The sequence below is a fragment of the Myxine glutinosa genome, chromosome 5 (assembly GCF_964187855.1).
Source record: "Myxine glutinosa chromosome 5, kmMyxGlut1.1, whole genome shotgun sequence".
Taxonomy (NCBI): Eukaryota; Metazoa; Chordata; class Myxini; order Myxiniformes; family Myxinidae; genus Myxine; species Myxine glutinosa.
In genome coordinates this window covers 16558645-16579254 of record NC_136265.1, presented here as the reverse complement: position 1 = coordinate 16579254, position 20610 = coordinate 16558645, and the positions used below count along the sequence as shown (strand labels likewise).

The following is a 20610-nucleotide window of genomic DNA, read 5'->3' as shown; positions in this document are numbered from 1 at the left end:
GCGTCGGGACGATACATTCATTGTACGGTCACATCACGCACTTACGGGCACGCCCATGGGCCCATGGGCACGCCCATGCATGCATGGGCGAAGACATTTTTTTTTTTTTTTTTGGCAAGGAACGGGCACCCACGTACGGGCACGTCCTAGTACAAGATAAAAGGTGTTAGATATCACTGAGTTCCTCATTCCACCGAAAGGGGCCAATTATCCTACATGCTCATACACTTCATTCCATCAAAGTAAAGCAAAATAATTAATGGATACTCATTTGACTGAAAACTTTTCAAACATATTGTTACGTTTATGGGGCTAGGTAAGAGAATACAGTAGGAAAGGTAGAATTGTATAGAAATAGTATGGACCATGTGACGCGGAGGAGAATTTTGATGTACATAAGCAGGGAAAATGTAGCTTAAGGTTGTGTTTAAATGTGCATCATATGAGGGATGATGCCATGCAAATTAGAGTAGGGTTTAAGGTTAATTTCACCTGTGTGTCAAACAGTCTGTGGCCATCCCTAAAATTATACCAACTGCCGGCCAAGCAAAGCAGGACCCGGCCAAGATGACACAGCCGGCCATTAATCAAGCTTCATGAACCGCTGGCCAAGCTAAGCCTGCCGAGAGACACGAGACACGACAGACACGTCATGGACACGAGAGAGCAAAGACCCATCCAGGAGAGGCAGAGCGACCGTGGTATGAGGGGGAGGGAACGTGGCCACGCAGCCGGATGATGTGGGCGAGCTCGAAGAAGCTTCGCGATTGGTTCTCGCCGGAGAAGAAGCGTGGCCTTGGCTTCTCGCCGGAGAAGAAGCTTCACGATTGTTTCTCGCTAGGGAAGAAGTTGAAATGGTTGGTTTTTGCTCGAGCAAGAAGATTGGCCTTTTTGGTGTTCCTGAAAAGAGCGGCTGGTGCGACGGGAATTTTTTTTTTTGAACAGCAAACACATTGAACATGAAAACATGCACAGACACATAAAACATACAATGAAGGGAGCGGGAGACAAGAGGGGGAGGGAGAGGGAAGCACACAAGCACAACAACAGTAGAGAACAGGGACGTCGGTAGATCTGTGGAAGGGGAAAGGCTGGGGAGGAGGGAGGGGTACACAGTATCAAGCAAATGAACACTACTAGGAATTGTGAGGGAGATTCGTGAGGGAGCTTCGACTGTTGGGCTCTTTGGTGAGTTGGAGGCCGCGCTGTCTTTTCCGAAGTGGAGGAGAAACAAAGAGGGCCGTCTTCACGACTCGCCTCATCCCCGGGCGTGCATGGCGCCTTCGACGCATGGCATTCAATGACGCCATTTTTGTCAGTTTTCCTGCCTGGTGCAGCCCGAAGTGGAGATCGGTTTCTGAGGTTTGGGACATGGAATGTAGGGACAATGACAGGGAGATCAGGAGAAGTGGTGGAAGTATTAGTCAGAAGAAGAGTGGACATATGTTGTGTGCAAGAGATGAGATGGAAGGGAAGTGGTGTGAGAATGGTGAAGGGTAGGCAGGGACAGAAATACAAGTTTGTGTGGCAAGGGTGCCCGGAGGGCGTGAATGGTGTTGGTGTCCTGTTTTCTGAGGAGTTTGTAGACAGTGTGGTGAGTGTGACTAGAGTGAGTGATAGGTTGATGATGGTGAAAATGATGATTGGAAAGCTCTTGGTGAACGTCATCTCGGGATATGCTCCGCAGGTTGGTCGAAGCAATGAAGAGAAGGACAAGTTCTGGTGTGCGACAGAGAAGCTGATGGAAAACGTGAAAGATGAAGAAGTTGTTGTGGTAGGAGGAGACCTAAATTGACATGTGGGAAGGAGGATGGACGGTTTTGAGGGAGTTCATGGGGGTTACAGATATGGTCTGAGAAATGGAGAAGGTGAAAGGATTTTGGAGTTTGCTGATGGAGCTGATTTGTTGATTTGTAATACTCAGTTCCAGAAAGAGGATAATAAGCTTGTTACATACACATCAAATGGGTCGACGACAACCGTTGACTACCTGATGGTGCGTAGGCGAGATAGGGGGCACCTCCGGGACACAAAGGTGATCCCGGGGGAGGAGGCTGTTTCACAGCACCACTTGGTTGTCTGCGACATAAAAATGAAAGGTGCGAGGAGAGCTCGGCGGGTGAAGTACCAACCAAGAATGAAGGTGTGGAGGTTGAAAGAGGTGACAGTAAGGGAGGCATTAAAAGAGAGGCTGAGTAGGGTAGAGGATGATGTGGTTGAGCTTGAAAGTGGTTGGATGTCAATGAAAGCTAGTCTGTTGGGAGCCGTTGGTGAGGTATGTGGATGGACAAAAGGACCACCGAGGCACTCGGAAACATGGTGGTGGGATGATGAAGTTGGAAAGAGGATTGACGAGAAGAGGAAGAAGTTCAAGGAGTGGCAGAAGGCGAAGGGTACGGGAGCAGAAACAGCAGAGCATGAAAGTTATAAGGCAGCCAGGAAGGCTGCAAAGAAAGAGGTAGCAAAGGCGCAGGAGGCATGTAGGAAAATGTTCGGAGAACGCTTGGATTCGGAAGAGGGTCAGAAAGCAGTATTCAGGATTGCAAAGCACATAGCGAAAGAGAGGTGTGACGTGATGGGGGTGAGTTGCTTGAAGGATGAAGTGGGACAAATCGTTGTCGACCCAGATGGAATTAAAGGAAGATGGAAAAGATATATGGAAATGCTGTTGAATACAGAGAATGAATGGGATGGCAACATAGAGAGTAACCCAGTTTTAGGACCGGCAGAGAAGATAACTGAGAAGGAAGTTGAGGAAGCGATAACAGCAATGAAGAGTGGAAAAGCGGGAGGGCCGACGGGAGTTGTGGGAGATATGTTGAAGGCAGCAGGAAGTTGGGGTGTGAAGAGAATGACAGAGATCTGTAATCTGGTGGTGAAAGAAGGCCGCATTCCAGTGGATTGGGAACTGAGTACCCTCGTCCCTCTATACAAGGGGAAAGGTGACCCTCTGAAGTGTGGCTCGTACTGAGCGATAAAGTTATTGGAGCATGGATTGAAGGTATTGGAAAGGGTGTTGGAGAGGAGGATAAGGAAGAAAGTGAAGATCGACGAAATGCAGTTTGGATTCATGCCAGGAAGAGGAACGACAGATGCGCTTTTCATTGTGAGGCAGTTGCAGGAGAAGTACATGGAGAAGAGGAAGAAGTTGTTTTTTGGGTTTGTTGATCTGGAGAAAGCATTCGATAGGGTTCCACGCAAAGTATTGACATGGGCATTGAGGAAGTTAGGAGTGGAGGAATGGTTGATCAGAGTTGTGATGGCAATGTACAAAAGAGCGCGCACAGCTGTAAGGACGAAGGACGGGAACAGTGGTGAGTTTGAGGTGAAGGTGGGAGTGCATCAGGGGTCGGTACTAAGTCCACTACTATTTGTAGCTGTGATGGAGGTGCTGGCTCAGAACGTAAAGGAGGGTTTACCGTGGGAGTTGTTGTATGCAGATGATCTGGTGTTGATTGCGGAAAGTATGGATGGACTGAAGGAAAAGATGAACAAGTGGAAGGAATGTATGGAGACAAAAGGTCTGAAGGTGAATATCGGAAAGACGAAGGTGATGGCAAGTGGTAAAGCATGTGGTGAGGTGGAAAGAACTGGGACGTGGCCGTGTGCAGGAAGGGTGTCGGAGTGAACTCCATTCAATGTACAATGTGCGCTGAGTGGGTTCATCAAAAATGTAGTGGTCTGAGAGGGTCATTTACCAGTGTGGCAGCTACATTCAAATGTAAAGTGTGCACAGAGGGAGCTGCAGATGGAGGAAATGTTGAGTTGGATCTTGGAGACGGCGTGAAGCTGGAAGGTGTGAAAACATTTTGCTACCTCGGAGACATGCTGAATGGAGAAGGTGGATCAGACTCGGCAACGGTTGCTCGAGTGAGATGTGCATGGAAGAAGTTTCGGGAACTGAGTGGCGTGCTGATGAGGAGGAGAGTGTCGCTGAAGCTGAAGGGAAAGGTGTATGCTGCACGTGTGAGAAGTGTTATGATTTATGGGAGCGAGACATGGGTAATGAACGTAGAGCAGCAACGAAGGCTGGAAAGGGTGGAAATGCGAATGGTTCGATGGATGTGCAGAGTATCGTTGAGAGAGAGGAAGACAAATGATGAATTGCGAAAGATGATGGGAATATTGCCTGTGATTGATGTTGTGAAGAGGAACAGGCTGAGATGGTTTGGTCATGTGTTGAGGAAGGATGAAAGTGACTGGTTGAGAAGAGTGATGGAAATTGATGTAGAAGGAAGTAGAGGACGGGGAAGACCGAGAAAGACTTGGCTAAAGATGGTGGAAGAAGAAATGCGGGCAAGGGGGTTAACAAGGAGAGATGCAGAAAATAGGGCAAAATGGAGAAGATTGTCATGGGGACCGCAAGGCTAACCCCCACTCTAGCAGGGAAAATGGCCTTAAAATGCATGTTGTTGTGTTGTTGTTCCTGCCTGGTGGCTCCGGACCCCACCGCAGCCGACCTCACCAAAAGGACCCATTGGGGACAGATAAGTGAAAAAGGGGATATTTTAATTTTTTTACTTTACCCTGTATGCATTTTTGTGTCCATGTGAGAGGATCCTCAAAGTAGAATTTATTTACCTCAGCATTTATTTTCGTCCACATCTTTCTCTCTGTTTATTATCAATCACTAGTGAGGTACCCGTGCTAGGCACGGGTGGGAGGCCAGAAGCAAACAGACAATGCAGAAACGGCGAATGCTAAAGCATGAAACCAATAAATTCCACATTCCTGTAGCACCTTCAGTCGCACGTCAGTCAGACATGGACAGCAAGTTCGTGAAGGACTTCCATGAAAAACGTACCTGCTCGCAAACAAACGGGTAAGTTTTTTCCATACCCAGTCAATGGCGAATCTGCATATAGCGATCCGTGAATTTCACGTTTAGAAAGTAGAAACCGTCATGGCATTTCGTCATTCACTTGAACTCGATATCTCTTTTTTCATTCCAAACAGCAGAACTCCAATCACAAATTAAATAGTATTAATATAAAAAATAAACTTTTAACAACATTCGTGACATAAACAAATATTTAAATCCTGATATGAAGTTCCGTACGGTTGGATGAATACAATTACGAATTCAAAACCGTAATTGTATTCACTCAATTCCAATCATCAATTGATACTTTAACAAAATACTGTTTTAAATGACGGTTGTATTTTTTTTTTAAAGCTGAATGCCTCAACTCTGTGTTTGCCTCCAAATCTTGTGTCCCAAACCCATCCCTCTCTGTACGCACCATACCCAGCTGTTCCTGGACTCTGTGTCCTTTCCTCCTGACAAGGTGGAAAAGTTTCTGTCAACCCTCGACTCTGATTCTGCAACTGGAGCTTACGGCATCAGCCCACGGGTCCTAAAATCCTGTTCTTCCACTCTTTCACTCCCTCTCTCTGTTCTCTTCACCCTCTCTTTTGCTCAAGGTCATCTGCCATCAGCTTGGAAATCAGCCAACATCACCGCTTTACACAAAAAATGTGCAAAAACAGAGCCTTGCAACTACAGACCAATCAGCCTTCTCTCAATTATCAGCAAAGTCATGGAATCCATCATTGCTTTGGATATCAAATCTTTCCTCTTCTCCAATGGCTTGATCTCTGATCATCAATTTGGTTTCAGACCAGGTCACTCTACTCTGGACATGCTGCTTCTGCTGTCTCAACAATGGATGGAGGTCCTCAATGCCAAACAGGAAATTAGACAGTATTGGGATATTATCAAACCAGCTCATTGCCATAATCTGTCCACTTCCGCATTCGTGGGAGGTTCATAATTCTCATCAAAATCTAAACAGTATTTGTAGAATATCAAGAAAAGCCACATCACTGTTCACGTCGGTAAATATTATTCCATCGTGTTTGGAAAAACTGGAAAAATTTGAAAATTGGAAAAACAATATAGCCTATTTTAGTTCAGGGGGTCCCAGGATTACCCACCCAAAATATCATTGTGATCGGTTCAGCCGTTTTTGCGGTACCTGGGAATGGACAGATGGACATTTGGTGAATTATACTAAGATTATTGTTGCATTTTTGCTGTCACGGTTCATTCGGGTTTCGGATTAAACCCGTGTGTTTTATGAGAATAAGCCTTCGTGTCTCTTCCCTCTCACGCGTGCAATAATGCCATAATCGGGAGGTCGCCTCGGGAGTTAAAGCTGGTTCGGCTCATCTGTCCCAGGCTGGTCTTAACTAGGCAGGGACATGACAATATCAATCTGAAATTTTAATGGTATATATAATATATATTATGTATATATGTATATATATATGTATGTGTGTATATATATATATATATATATATATATATATATATATATATATATATATATATATATATATATATATATATATATATATATATATATTGTTGCGGATATGAGGATTATGTTTTTTTTTTATTGTGTTGTATTGTATGGTAAATTGTTGTGTAATATTGCTTGATTCTGGCCCCTCCTACCTCCGTAGTGTAAAGGTCAAAGGGCGTCCCATAATTAGTCCATAAAGCATACACGTCAGCCAATCATAGAATACCCCTGTTCGATAGTTATATCTTTATTATGTGTATCAGGGTAAGGCCTTGTCTTCCATTAAAATGACACTCCATTGCACCAAGTGAAATCAGAGTAGATCCCCTTTCATTCCCATTCCCAAAAACCGCAATTGCCAACTGTTCCCTCCGCGACTCCATTCGCCACGAGGTGGGCTCGGAGAAGAAGGGCGTGTCTCCACCTCGTCATAGAGGGGAGGAGTGAGCCAGCCCCGAACAACCAACCAAGCACGAGGGGTGCCGCAGGGTGACTTGGTCTTGACTAGATGCTAGGCCGCACCTCATTTTGTCCAATAAAGTGGTTTTAAAATATTTTTTGATGGTTCTTATGCTTATCATTAGATGCATAACGTTCGTAGCGAGGTGTGGATATATGGATTGAAAATCATATATCATTGTCATTGTCATCATTAAATGACACTCCATTGCACCAAGTGAAATCAGAGTAGATCCCCTTTCATTCCCATTCCCAAAAACCGCAATTGCCAACTGTTCCCTCCGCGACTCCATTCGCCACGAGGTATGCTCGGAGAAGAAGGGCGTGTCTCCACCTCGTCATAGAGGGGAGGAGTGAGCCAGCCCCGAACAACCAACCAAGCACGAGGGGTTTGGTTTGAGAGGGCGGAGGAAGAGCGATCGAGGAGGTTCGCGAAGGTTGAGGGGCGGGGCCTACATAACCCGCCGCGGGACGCTCCCCAAGGAGATGAGTTCTGCAAAGAGACGAGCTTCAGAGAGAAGTGCGCAAGGAGGGAAGAGAAGCGAGAAGGAAGCCTTTAACACAAGTGCGAAAAGAGAAGTGCGGGGAAGCCTTGAGAGAAGTGCACGACGTCACCCTGCTCGCTCCCAGCCTGACGAGGCCGGGTTTGCTGTGCGCCCTGCAAAGCCTTCCAGCTTGTGGTCCGAGCTGAACCTTCCTCCCGGTCCAGCCAATCGTTCCTGCCTCCATTCCCCATTCGTGTGAGTCCGTCTCTGTTTGTTCTGTCAAGGGTATAAGTTAAGCCTGTTTAGATAAGCTAGTAATTTTCACTGTGTCTCTAATATAGTTGGCAGGCCAAGACCCTTAAAAAAACTTTTGATGGCATTTTTTGTTCAAAGCTGACAACCGGGCTAGAAAGTATCAGTATGGTCCAGGCTTTCAGAAACACCCGGTTGCCAAAATGAGATTTGACCTTGAAGGTCAAATTTGGGGGGTCAAAGGTCAAAAGAGGTCAAATTTTCAAATTTTTTTATTTTGTCTTGTCCTTTCATACAACATCGAGTCTGGTATGAACCATTGAATATTTAATGAGTTATAAGGGGTTAAACTTCTGTAACAATAGCTAAATGTGAATAGATTCATGAATGTAAATGCTTTTTACTCTTTGAATACGCATAATAAAATGCATTCAGTTTAAAGGTGAAATTTCAAAGTCGAAAGTCAAATTTTACTTTAAGAATCAATTGTTCCTGTTGGTAATATGTAAATGATGCATTAGGCAACTACATTTGAAGAAACAAGACATCATCTTCCATCGATTTGAGGTGTCGCCAAATCACTTCTCTTAAGTATCAGTTCCTGTCGTGTTCATGCATCCTTCAGCATCACAGCCACATGCAGGCATGCATGGTTGTCCAATCTTGTGGCAACGGCAAGCTTGTGTGCGACACTTGCTTTTACATCCACAAGTAACTAGTTCCAAACAGCTACTTGGAACAGATGGTGTCCTCATCCACACCACTTCTAATCGTCCGTCAGTTGCCTGCCAACCTCCAACCTGTCCGCTTTGATTGTCTTGGTGACCTTCTGCTTCCCATCCTGCACCGGTGTCTCGTAGAGGGTTGCGAACGTCTTCGATTTCTGGCGTTTCTGTCGATCGAAGAAAGGTACAGACTTCTCCACTAATCTCTCCTTCACATTCTTCAACACGAGATCTTTCCCCCTTTCGTCGGCAGTGAGGAGGTCTGCAGCTATCTCTTCGGTTGCAATGTCGTTGGTAGTCAGTGATTTCAGCTGTGTAATAGTGGGAGTTGCGTCGTCTTGATCGGATATTGTGAACGCCTTGAATCGTCGGAACTGAGCCTCAAGCTTGGACACCGCATCCAAATCCCGTGTCATTTTGGATGGAAGACCATCTTTACGAGTTGAGAAATCTTCGTCCGATTCGTCGTTGCGAAGACCGAATAGACGCATGGTGTCCTCTGATATCTGCGACCTTTCAGACCAAGTTGTGCAGAACCTGTCTCTTGCCGTGTCATTCCGTGTGATGCCAATTATACCATTTGAGAGCTTGCATACCTTGTTAATCCATTCAGTGGCTTGATCAACTGGAACTTGGTTAAATCTGCCTGCGTGTCGTTTCACTACAAAATTCCCTGCCAGGAATTCTTCGTGGACTTCTGGTGCGGTCTGTGCGAGTCCTCTCATGTCAGTGAGGTAAACAGGACCCCACCGGGCATAGTTGACATGGTCATATATGGTCAGCCATGGTAGCATTTCGGCAAATGAATAAAGATGGAGCAACCAATCCCCATCTCGATTAGCGCGGACGAATGATAATAAAATTTCCACCATCTCAAGGTACTGCAACCAGAAGGCATTGTTGGGATTCTGCTTCAGCATGGCGTGGAATTCGTCAGCTTTCTCTACATATTCTGTACGGTCGAGGAGCTCGTTGCATTCAGTCACAGCATTCAACAGACATTCATCTCGGGTTCTCGTACCATATTTCTTGAACAATGCTGATACTGCTGATCGAAGCACAACCAGTTCCTGATGGAGTTCAGGATTTTGCCGCTGTAGCCAATCCAAGAAAGCTTCAAACTTGATCCGACTAAGGGCTTCATAGGCCCAGATATGTCCCTGAATAGCCCTGTAATAGTGTTTCCCATCCATCATTGACTTGGCAGCATTTGGTCCAAAGATTTCAGACTCCACCCACACATCATCTAGGCCTGCACTTTCCATTTGCTGACCAATGGCCCGAAGGAAGTTGAAGGAGATATGGAGACCACCAAGCAGGACAACTACTTCGCTGTACTCTTCAGAAGCCCACACAATCTCCTTTGCTTTGGCATAGAGAGGCTGATCGAAGAAAACGATGGTATGGCGCTGTCCAAGGTATCTGCTGAGCTGGACAAATCGGTTTATGATCGTGGTGATGGTCCCATATTCATCCGCAGTAGCATTGAGGATCGGTGCCATTCCCACCGTTGTCACTGGTGGATCTACGGTACTCACACACTCGTTGAATGCTGCCCATGGAGGAACAGCACAGCCATTACCTGTGTCCATCCTGGAGATTACCCAGACGTGAGTCATTCGTGTTGCTGCCTTCCTACATGGACTACTTTTGAACCAGTCATTCGGTTCAATGCTAGAAGCATTCGGAATCCTGGGTTCAACTCTTGTGCCAATAGGTAGTTTGGGGGGATCGACATCATGCAACTTATCGACAGTCTCCTTTCTCAGAGCCTTCTCTCGTCCGTGCACATGCTTAACAGGAGTTCTTGGAGGAGGTGGTCCGCGTTGCCAAGCATTCCACTGTGTGCAATGGTATGAACCTTGACCACTTATTGTCGACTCGCTGACATCTATGTTGTCAGCTGATCCTAAGATTAGCCTACCAGGTTCATAGGGTACCAAGCCATCCGGGATGTACGTGTTGTTATTTTCCTCAAATTTCCAAAGAATGTCACTCGCGATACTTGTGTCCATGCGTCTTACTGTGTCGACACCTATTGTACCACCAGCAGCATGAAAGAGATCCACCAGTTTCTCTGATCTTGTGGCTTGGTGTAAGGTCATCCCCAGGCCGACATGCTTTGGAGTCAACTTTTTCCCCTTTGAAAGCGCAAATACAATGTCCTGAGCGATATTTAGTATTCTTTGCTTCGTTGAACTTGCAGAACTTTCTATCTCTCCGTGATCATCAGTATCCAACACATCAGTCCCACCAAACAGTACAGAGAGAAACAGATATAAGCTATCTGGAATAATGGCTTCCACTGCGTCTGTTGTTAGACCCCTCCACACTTTATCGTGACCAGGCATCCGTTCCAAGTCTGCTCGAAGTTGAAGGGCAGAGTGAACAATTTCCTGCAGTTCATTGACTGGTGGCAGCTGTATCGTGGGTGCGTCATCTTCATCACAGTCATCCTTTCGGTCAGAGATATCCGACAGGGCACAGGCAATGACATACTGAGATTTGTCACTGGGATAAAGAAGCTTGCCGTTGCCACAAGATTGGACAACCATGCATGCCTGCATGTGGCTGTGATGCTGAAGGATGCATGAACACGACAGGAACTGATACTTAAGAGAAGTGATTTGGCGACACCTCAAATCGATGGAAGATGATGTCTTGTTTCTTCAAATGTAGTTGCCTAATGCATCATTTACATATTACCAACAGGAACAATTGATTCTTAAAGTAAAATTTGACTTTCGACTTTGAAATTTCACCTTTAAACTGAATGCATTTTATTATGCGTATTCAAAGAGTAAAAAGCATTTACATTCATGAATCTATTCACATTTAGCTATTGTTACAGAAGTTTAACCCCTTATAACTCATTAAATATTCAATGGTTCATACCAGACTCGATGTTGTATGAAAGGACAAGACAAAATAAAATGTTTTGAAAATTTGACCTCTTTTGACCTTTGACCCCCCAAATTTGACCTTCAAGGTCAAATCTCATTTTGGCAACCGGGTGTTTCTGAAAGCCTGGACCATACTGATACTTTCTAGCCCGGTTGTCAGCTTTGAACAAAAAATGCCATCAAAAGTTTTTTAAATCATATTTCCTGGGGTTGGCCTGCCGGCTAATATCTTCTGTATATTATTTTCTTATCTTTCCTTCTCCTTGGTTATTTTGAGCCTGTACATAGTAAATAAATTTAGTAGTATTTTCAACCTTTTTTTGGTTGTCTGCTTCTTCTTCACATCCATGTCGCTTTTGTCTTTTCCCTATTGAATATCTGTGGCACGATCTGGCTAACGTTCAGGGATCGGGTGAATCGGGGAAACTGTACGACCGCAGGCGGGGCCTCCGCTCGTCAAACATAACATCTTATCCGCGGGCCGTAACAATATATATATATATATATATATATATATATATATATATATATATATTGTTACAGACGCGGTTTTGGATGTTAGTTTACCGAGCGGTTTGGTATGACCGCGTCTGCACAGTTTACCCGATTCCACTCGAACGTTGGCCAAATCGCGCTACGCTAGATCAATGAAGGAAAGGACACAACGGCTGGGTTAGATGACACGACACCAGGGGTACAGTTCTCAAGACCTCCGGAGGAGGTTATAATATTTGTATGCGGAACGTTTAGATTACAAGGACAAGAGGGACAGCATAGGAAGGTGGGCACTTAATCACGGTCTTATTGTAGCCCCGACAGACCACAGATAAACAGGACAAGACTGACTCACACAGGGATTGATGGCAAGGAAGGGCAGGTAGTCGATGGACAGCACAAGGTGCACCTTGGCTCAGGGACAGGATCCACACGGTCCGGTCCAGATATGCAGGGAGGTATCGTCGCGCTGGAGGTGGCGTCTGTTTCTCCTCAAGCTGGGGGCGCATCTCACGTCACCTCCGGTAAGTGGCTGCGTATATCCAGCGGGGAGTGACACGCCATCGGCTCGTTAGCTCCGCCCCAGATGGAATCGGCCCGCCGCTTCTTATTGGGTGCGGGGGGGTTACCGGGCTCCGCCCTTGACGAGGGGCTGACAGTCAGCCCCTTCGTGGTAACCCCGTCGGAGCACATGGGCAATGGCGGCTAACCAAGCCGGAGTGAGGACGCACACTCCCCGCGCGCTGTTGTTGTAGTTGTTGTTGTTTCATGAGGAAGATGGGAGGAGGTATGGCGAGGTCCTAAACTCACTACTGGTGCCATACAATCACATTCTGGTGCAACGAAGAGTCAGAATTAATGGAAACGAGTCCTTAACTGACATAGACTAAGAATAACTAGCAAGATGTCCTATAGTTGTCTACGTGAGATGCGGTGAACCTGGGCACGACATTTAATGGGGGAAAAAGGGGAAGGTCGGTTCTACAGAGTGTTGTTTACAGACAATGGGACTAGGGAATGGGGGATTGGGGATAGTTGGGGAGTATTGGGGAAATAGGGGAATATTTACAAGCGGATATGGATGGAGGCCAAATCCCATATCCGCAACAATATATATATATATATATATATATATATATATATATATATATATATATATATATATATATATATATATATATATATATATATATATATATATATACATATACATATATATATATATATAGACTTGGCATTTAATATGGAATATTTTTTTTGTGGGGGTGAACTTACTTTTCAAGTTGACTCAGAACCAAAAGTTCATTGGAATTATGTTGAAATTATTCTAGATTTTGTTAATGTGACCTTTAAAAGAAACAAAAACCACATTTGACATTTCGAAGCAAATAAATTGATCCTTGAAAGTGATGGAAACTGATATTGAACTCAATTCATAGACAGTACTGTGTTAAACTTCTGTACGTTTTCCAGAAGTATTTCTTTATTTTGCACATTAGCCAAATTTTTTTTAAACAAAAACAAAAGTTAAATTACAACTGGGATTACGGACAGTAAAATTACAGTTCAGTACTTCGTGTAACCCCCACGAGCATTCACGAGAGCACGTACACGTTGAGGCCTGCTGTTCACGAGATTTGCCAAAGTTTGGACAGGAATCGCTTGCCACGCATTGACAATAGCCTGCTGCAATTCCCGCACAGAGGTCGGCTGCTGGTCCAAGTGGTCGATTTGACGCGTTAATTCTGCCCACAAGTTCTCTATCGGATTCATATCCGGGGACATGGCAGGCCACTCCATATGCTCTACACCACGGTCAGCAAGAAAGTGTTGGATCATGCGAGCACGATGAGGCCATGCATTGTCATCTTGGAAGACAAAGTTTCGTCGAAAGGCTACACAAGCAAATGGAAGCAATGTTTCTTCCAGAATGGCCCTGTACTTGAACTGGTTCAGGTTTCCATTCAGAACAACCAGGTCAGTTTTGCCCCCTGCATGAAAAGCAGCCCAAACGGTCACCCCACCACCTCCAGCTTGGACTCTTGGCACTATACAATCTTCGTTGTAGGCATCATGCACTTTTCTGTGCACTTGGACATGGCCATCTTGACGATAGACCAGAAATCAAGACTCATCACTGAAGATAACGTGATTTCAGTGTCCTGGCTGCCATTGACGGTGCTCTCTGGCCCACTGCAATCGGCGCTGGCGGTGTGGTCTTGTCAGGCGTGGCTTTCTCAGGGGACGCCTGGCACGATAGCCTGCTTGAATCAGTCGTTGGTTGACTAGCCTTCTGGATACAGGCACATTTGTCCGTTGCTGCCACTCAGCCCTAAGCCGATTAGCTGACTTGGTTCGGCCATTGCGGACTAACCGGTGCAGCTGGCGATCATCCCTCCTTGTGGTTCTGCGGGGACATCCTGGCCTCGCTATTGGAGGAGGAACACCCCTCTGAGCATTTCGTTTCGGGATCTTTGACACTTGACCTTGAGTGATGCCATACTGCCGAGCAATAGCACACTGTTTCATGCTGGAATTTCGTAAAGCCACCAGTCCATGACAAACAGCATTGTCGAGTTGACGGACCATCTCCAGAGGAAGCGGCAATAACTTTTGTAGACGTGCAGCAGTTGTTTTCCACTCATACTCAATACAGAACGCAACAACCCTTACATACCCGATTGTGAAGCCAATCGTCAAGTGTACCTGTCCGTACATTTTGTCACGCCACCTGTGATATAATCCTGTTATTGACTTCTTGCTGCAACAGACAATGAGTGACATGGTTCTTTTAACAAAGAAATCACCGAAGCGTAAAATAAACTCACCAGATTGATATACTGAGTTAAGAAAGTAAACCCAAGTCAAGAAAAAGAAAAAAAATCCATATTAAATGCCAAGTCTGTGTGTGTGTGTGTGTGTGTGTATATATATATATATATATATACACATACATACATACATGCACACACACACACACACACACACACACACACACACACACACACACACACACACACACAAACACACACACACACACACATCTAACATAATAAAAGACTGTGTGTGTGTGTGTTTGTGTGCACGCGAGCATGCTTGCGTGTGTTAGACTCCTCCATAACTCCAAAACCATGAAACCTGGCGGCCCCAAACTTTGCATGCATACAAAGGGAACTCCAAGGTATTACATGAATGAAAACAGGGTGTTTGGGTGTGTTTTTGAGAAAGAATTTATGCTAACACGCTTACCTTTGGTGAGCCTGCATTCAGGTCATTCTCCTTGGGGGTCTTAGTTTAACTGACTTACCTTTGGCCTGCCTGCATTCAGCTCGCTCTACTTGGGGTCTTAATTCCGCCATTTTGTCTGCTCAACTCAAGTATCCCTTGTCTCAGAGCAGAAAGGTTTCTGTGCAATAAAGCTTCATATCTACGAATGGTAATATAGCTGATCTTCATACCTACGAATCGCTGTATTCCTGTATACAGCGCAATGCTTATAAACACCGGTGTTCGTGCCTTTATTTAATTCCTGCAAAGATCGAGAATCATCTCTTCACCTGAATCGAATTTCAAAATTTTAACTCTGGGATTGACCTCAGCAGCAGTTCCGACTATTAAAAAAGTGTTCATCTGTCTAATTCGGACATTGTGAGACGCTCCAAGTACCTCAACAGTATTATGGGAGTGCTTAAGCTGCTTGGTGAGCATTTGACAAGCAGCTTGGTATTGAAACACCCCTGCTTCCTCCTCAAATTGCTTCTTTACTTGTTCCCTTCCTTTAAAAAGTACATGTATCGATGAATGAAGGCAGCCCTCCTTCAACACGCCCTGCATCGTGCTATTTTATTTTCTGCGTTTTTGTGCTAGGATCTGTTTACATTCTATGACCTGTCACTTCCACATGAATATGAACCTAAAAATAACATCCATCGACCTCGTCTTGAAGTTCCAGCATGTTGGTTCGAGCTGTGAATTTCAAACTCATTGAGAAACTTTTTATTCAAACTCAGAAAACAATACGAAGAAACAATTGCTTTTGTCTTTTTATTCTTCAAACTCAACCCCCACGTGCCTATGTTGGTGCGACGTGCAGTGCCTCACCTGCTAAAAATGTTATGCAATTTTATTTTCCCCTTTTTTGTGTTATCTGCTTTCATCATACAACCTGTCACTTCCACATCAACACATACATAAAAATAGGACCGCGGGTCCTGAAGCTCACCTGGATCAGGAACAACAGTCACTCAAACCCCCCACAAAACCTCTCAGACCCTGATATTTTTTAATGCCGTGAACAAACTATGCTACATCATGGACAATGAAGGTTGTGATGAAGTTTCATTGAAATTGTGTGTGTAGTTTCAGAGAAGAGAGAAAATACTTATTTTGGGGAGTTAAAAAACCCCCACCACCCGGTAATTCCCCTTAATGAGTGCAGATTTTGATGCGGTCAATACACCTTCGTTAGGCATCAGATATGCAGCTTGTGGCCAAGTTTCATCAAAATCGGGTATGTAGTTTCGGAAAAGTGAGCAGATACCTATTTTGGGGGGTCACCCCCCCCCCCCCCCACCACCCCCGTTGATCACCCTTCATGACCGCAGATTTCGATGCGGTCAATACACCTTCGTTAGGCATCAGATATGCAGCTTGTGGCCAAGTTTCATCAAAACCGTGTGTGTAGTTGTCGTGTTAATGACTGAAGTGTTTACAGACTCACTCACTCACTGACTTACCTGCGGGCACTGCTCGATCGCATAAGCTCACCTGACTGAAGTCCAGTTCATCTAAAAATTAAACTTCATCGACATCGTGTTGGAGTTCCGCCGCCATGTTGGTTTTGAGATTTCAAAAGGATCAAGTGACATTTTGTGCTCCGTGGGACCGTGTGACCTGATATATTGTTGAATTGAATTATGACAATTCCCACTTTAATTCCTCTTTGAAAGGCCTCTGTTTGAAGTTAAACCTTTGGCATTGTAGTTTTGATGTATTTTATTACCCTGCACTCGCGAAGCTAAAAGCGAGGTTAAGCATTCATGTACGTACGTGCCATACGTGTCTGCATTTTAAAAATTCATTTTCTCGGCAACCGTTGGGCCGATTGGCATGAGATTTTCACCATAGGACGGCCTCCTCCTGTAGAATATTTGAATGATTATGACGTCATGCGTCACGTGGTACAGGCGCCATCTTGGAAAAACTTCGCACCTCTTTATCTCTGAAACCAGTCCATGGAACCAGTTTTTGTCAAACCTCGACTCTGATTCTGCAACTGGACCAGACGGCATCAGCCCACGGGTCCTAAAATCCTGCTCTGCCGCTCTATCTCACCCTCTCTCCTTTCTTTTCACCCTATCTTTTGCTCAAGGTCATCTGCCAGCATCCTGGAAATCAGCTAACATTACCGCTTTACACAAAAAAGGTGCAAAAACAGATCCTTGCAACTACAGACCAATCAGCCTGCTCCCAATTATCAGCAAAGTCATGGAATCCATCATTGCTTCGGATATGAAATCTTTCCTCTTCTCCAATGGCTTGATCTCTGATCATCAATTTGGTTTCAGACCAGGTCACTCTACTCTGGACATGCTGCTTCTGCTGTCTCAACAATGGATGGAGGTCCTGAATGCCAAACAGGAAATCAGAGCTGTCTCCCTTGACATATCAAGGGCCTTTGATACGGTCTGGCACCCAGCTCTGCTCACCAAACTCTCCTCCTATGGTATCCATGGAAATCTCCATGCATGGCTTGCGGACTTCCTCTCTGGTCGTAGTCAACGTGTGGCCCTGAATGGATTTCTCTCATCTCCCCTTCCTGTTCAGGCTGGAGTTCCCCAAGGAAGTGTGCTGGGCCCTGTGCTTTTTCTGGTCTTTATCAATGATCTCTCTGACTCTCTGGAAAATCCTCTCTATCTCTTTGCTGATGACTCCACTCTCTGCCGCTCCATTCCTCTTCCCTCAGATAGGCAGTCTGCAGCCTCCTCACTCTCTGAAGACCTGGACAAAATCACAGACTGGTCAAACAAGTGGAACATGTCTTTCAATCCTGCCAAATCTCACTCTCTTACTATGTCTCTCCGAAAAGATCGACTGGACAACCCTCCCATCTACTTTCTCAACAATCCTCTCCAAGAAGTTCTGTCACTCAAGCTTTTGGGTCTCACTATCTGCCATGATCTTTCTTGGGAAAACCACATTTCCAAGCTGGCCTCCAAAGCCAGTCGCCGACTGGGCATCCTCCGTCGTGCGAAGTCCTTCCTCGGCACACCTGAGCTCCTCACCACATACAAGGCTTTCATCCGCAGCTCAATGGAATACTGTTCTCCCCTATGGGCTGGTGCTCCTGCCTCACACCTGGCTCGGCTTCACGCTGTTGAATCCAAAGCTTTCAAAATCATTGGAATCTCCCGCGATGAAGCTATCTCTGAGGGCCTTTCACTCACTCACCGCAGGCAGGTAGGTGGTCTTTCTGTCTTCTACCGACTCCTCTCCGGCCTTGCTCCCCCAGCTCTCTCCGTGCTCTGTCCCCCAAATATTCCTACAGGTCGCACAAGATCTGCCAGCAACCCTCTGATGGTTAAACTGCCGAAATCTCGGCTCTCTGCTCACCTTCACTCTTTCATTCCTCTTTTCTCCCGCCTGTGGAACAAACTCCCACACTCCCTTCAATCCCTCTCCTCCCTCCAGGTCTTTAAAACAGCTGTTCACCACCATCTCTTATCTTCCCCCATCCATAACCTTGATCTTTTCTACCCCCACTAATTCACCCCAGATCCACCTTGTTTGAAATTCCAACTTATTTCCTGGAAATCCTGGCAGTGTCCATATGTTTATACCTCTCCCACCCCCCCCCCCTTCACATGCCTCCCCCCCTTCACATGCCTCCCCCCTTCACATGCCTCCCCCCCAAAGCCCTCTCCCTCCCACAGATCTCTCGATGTCTCCATGTCTCTCGGTCCCTGCTCTCAAATGTTGTGTTTGTGTCCTTCCCCCTCTCTCCCCATCTTGTCTACCGCTCCCGATGTTATTTGTTTTATGTGTCTGTTTGTCTTTCTGTGTGATTAATTTTCGCTCTTTCACGAGCCTCGATCTTGTATACAAAAAAAAAAAAAAAAAAAAAAAAAAAAAAAATGGAAAAATTGACATCTGGCTCATTGTCAACTACTCCCAATGGGGAATAAGATATGTTAATTTTTAAGCGTCTTCAACTACTTAAGCGTCTTTGGGCTTCCTGAAAAGCGCTATATAAAATAAATGCATTATTATTATTATTATTACTAGGGCATGCCCGTACTATATCTATATCTAAAATTATATCCCCCCCCTCTATTTACATGAAATGGTTTGGTCCAAAGCGAACGGCTTGCGAGTACGGTGACAATCCCCCCCCTCTATTTACATGAAATGGTTTGGTCCATTCGCAAAGCCAAAGCGAACGGCAGTTACGAATCGCAGTTACGATGAATCGCAAAGTAGTTTTAATTAGTTTTAAAACATAGTTTAACGCCAACATAGTTTGCCAACGTGAAATAAATGAATACGCTCTCAAATGTGCCGTCCGAGGCAGAGTCTGTTCGCCACGTTCGGCACACGTGATAACTCGCTGCTCTCTGATTGGTTGAATCGTTTTTTGGACATAGCTCGGTAACTACTTGTCCGATTAATATGAAACCTTGAAAAGGCACATCCTCGGGTCCCCAGCAATATACCTGGCAAGTTTCAAGTATATCGGACCGGTAGTTGTCGAGAAACAGCGGTCGCATACACACACACACACACACACAGACAGAGATTAGTGGAATTATAGATAGATTAATGATGATGTCATCGGTGCCTTCGTTATGACGTCATAATTCGACAAATACAACACTTATCCATCCGATCATTATTTAAATTTTTTTAGCAACTATTGGTCTGATGGACACAAAATTTTCACCATAGGAGCTTTTCACACCTCCTTGTTAGAATATTTTAATGATAATCATGACGTCATTGGTCATGTGGTACAGGCACCATCTTGGAAAAACCGAAAAATGTTGCACCTCTATATCTCCAAAACCGCTGCATGGAAAAAATTTGAAACATGGCTCATTGTAAATAACTCCATATGGGGAATAGGTGTTGTTAACGATGACGTCATTGGTGCCATAATTATGACGTCATAATTCGACAGGGACAACGCTTAGTCTGATCAGTTTGAAATGTATTGAGCGTGATCTATGCAACAATTCAATTAGAGAATATAAATTTATGATGTCATCACTCACGTGGTCTGGCAGCTGTTACGGATTCGTCACTTCCGCTGTTGTGGTTTTCACCCACTGGACATGTTTCTGATGTTATGTACTATTATTGTTCTCAAAAAGTTTATTATTCAGGAACAGCTATCTAAAGTTAAAAAGGTTAACTTAAAATGATACAGGAAACCGAACCGGAAGGATAAGAGGAAGAGGCGGCACGAGCAAAGTTGGAGAAGACGCGTGACGTCAAGGCTCCAAAGCGAGGCTGGTCTACCGAAAGTCGCGAGGGAATTTTGAGTTCCTTGAAGGGACATCCGGCGATAGGAATTATCGCTGGAGTGGAAAATCTGCGGACAGATTTGGGGCGCTGAGATTTCGACGAATCCTCGCCTAGTCGCATCGGCTCAAGTAAGAGCCGTCGGCCATTTTGAACCCCGCGCTTCGGACACCTACAAAGGTTTTGCCTCGCGTCATCTTCACCTCAACATCCTACCGTTTGTCGGGGATGTGTGTGTGCGACCGCTTCGTCTCCAATTACGTTGCAGTTTGCTGAGTGAGCGGTGAAGGTGCCCCTCTGAAGGGCCGTTGTACAGTGTCGGCGGGGCGATCCCCATTTTCAACTGTACGCGATTCGAATATCGACTGGAGAGCGAGATTCAGGCTTCGACTGGAGATCGTTCCAGCGACAGCTGAGGCGAATCACATTCGCCTTGGAAAAGGTTATAGAGACATTGAGGAGT

The 20610-nt window shown here is 45.3% G+C and overlaps 1 protein-coding gene across 1 annotated transcript in view; it reads right to left on the bottom strand.

Moving 5' to 3' along the window:
* The window catches only part of LOC137427904 (BAI1-associated protein 3), a 230524-nt gene that overhangs the window by 18851 nt on the left and 191063 nt on the right, over positions 1-20610 (bottom strand). The window lies entirely within an intron of this gene.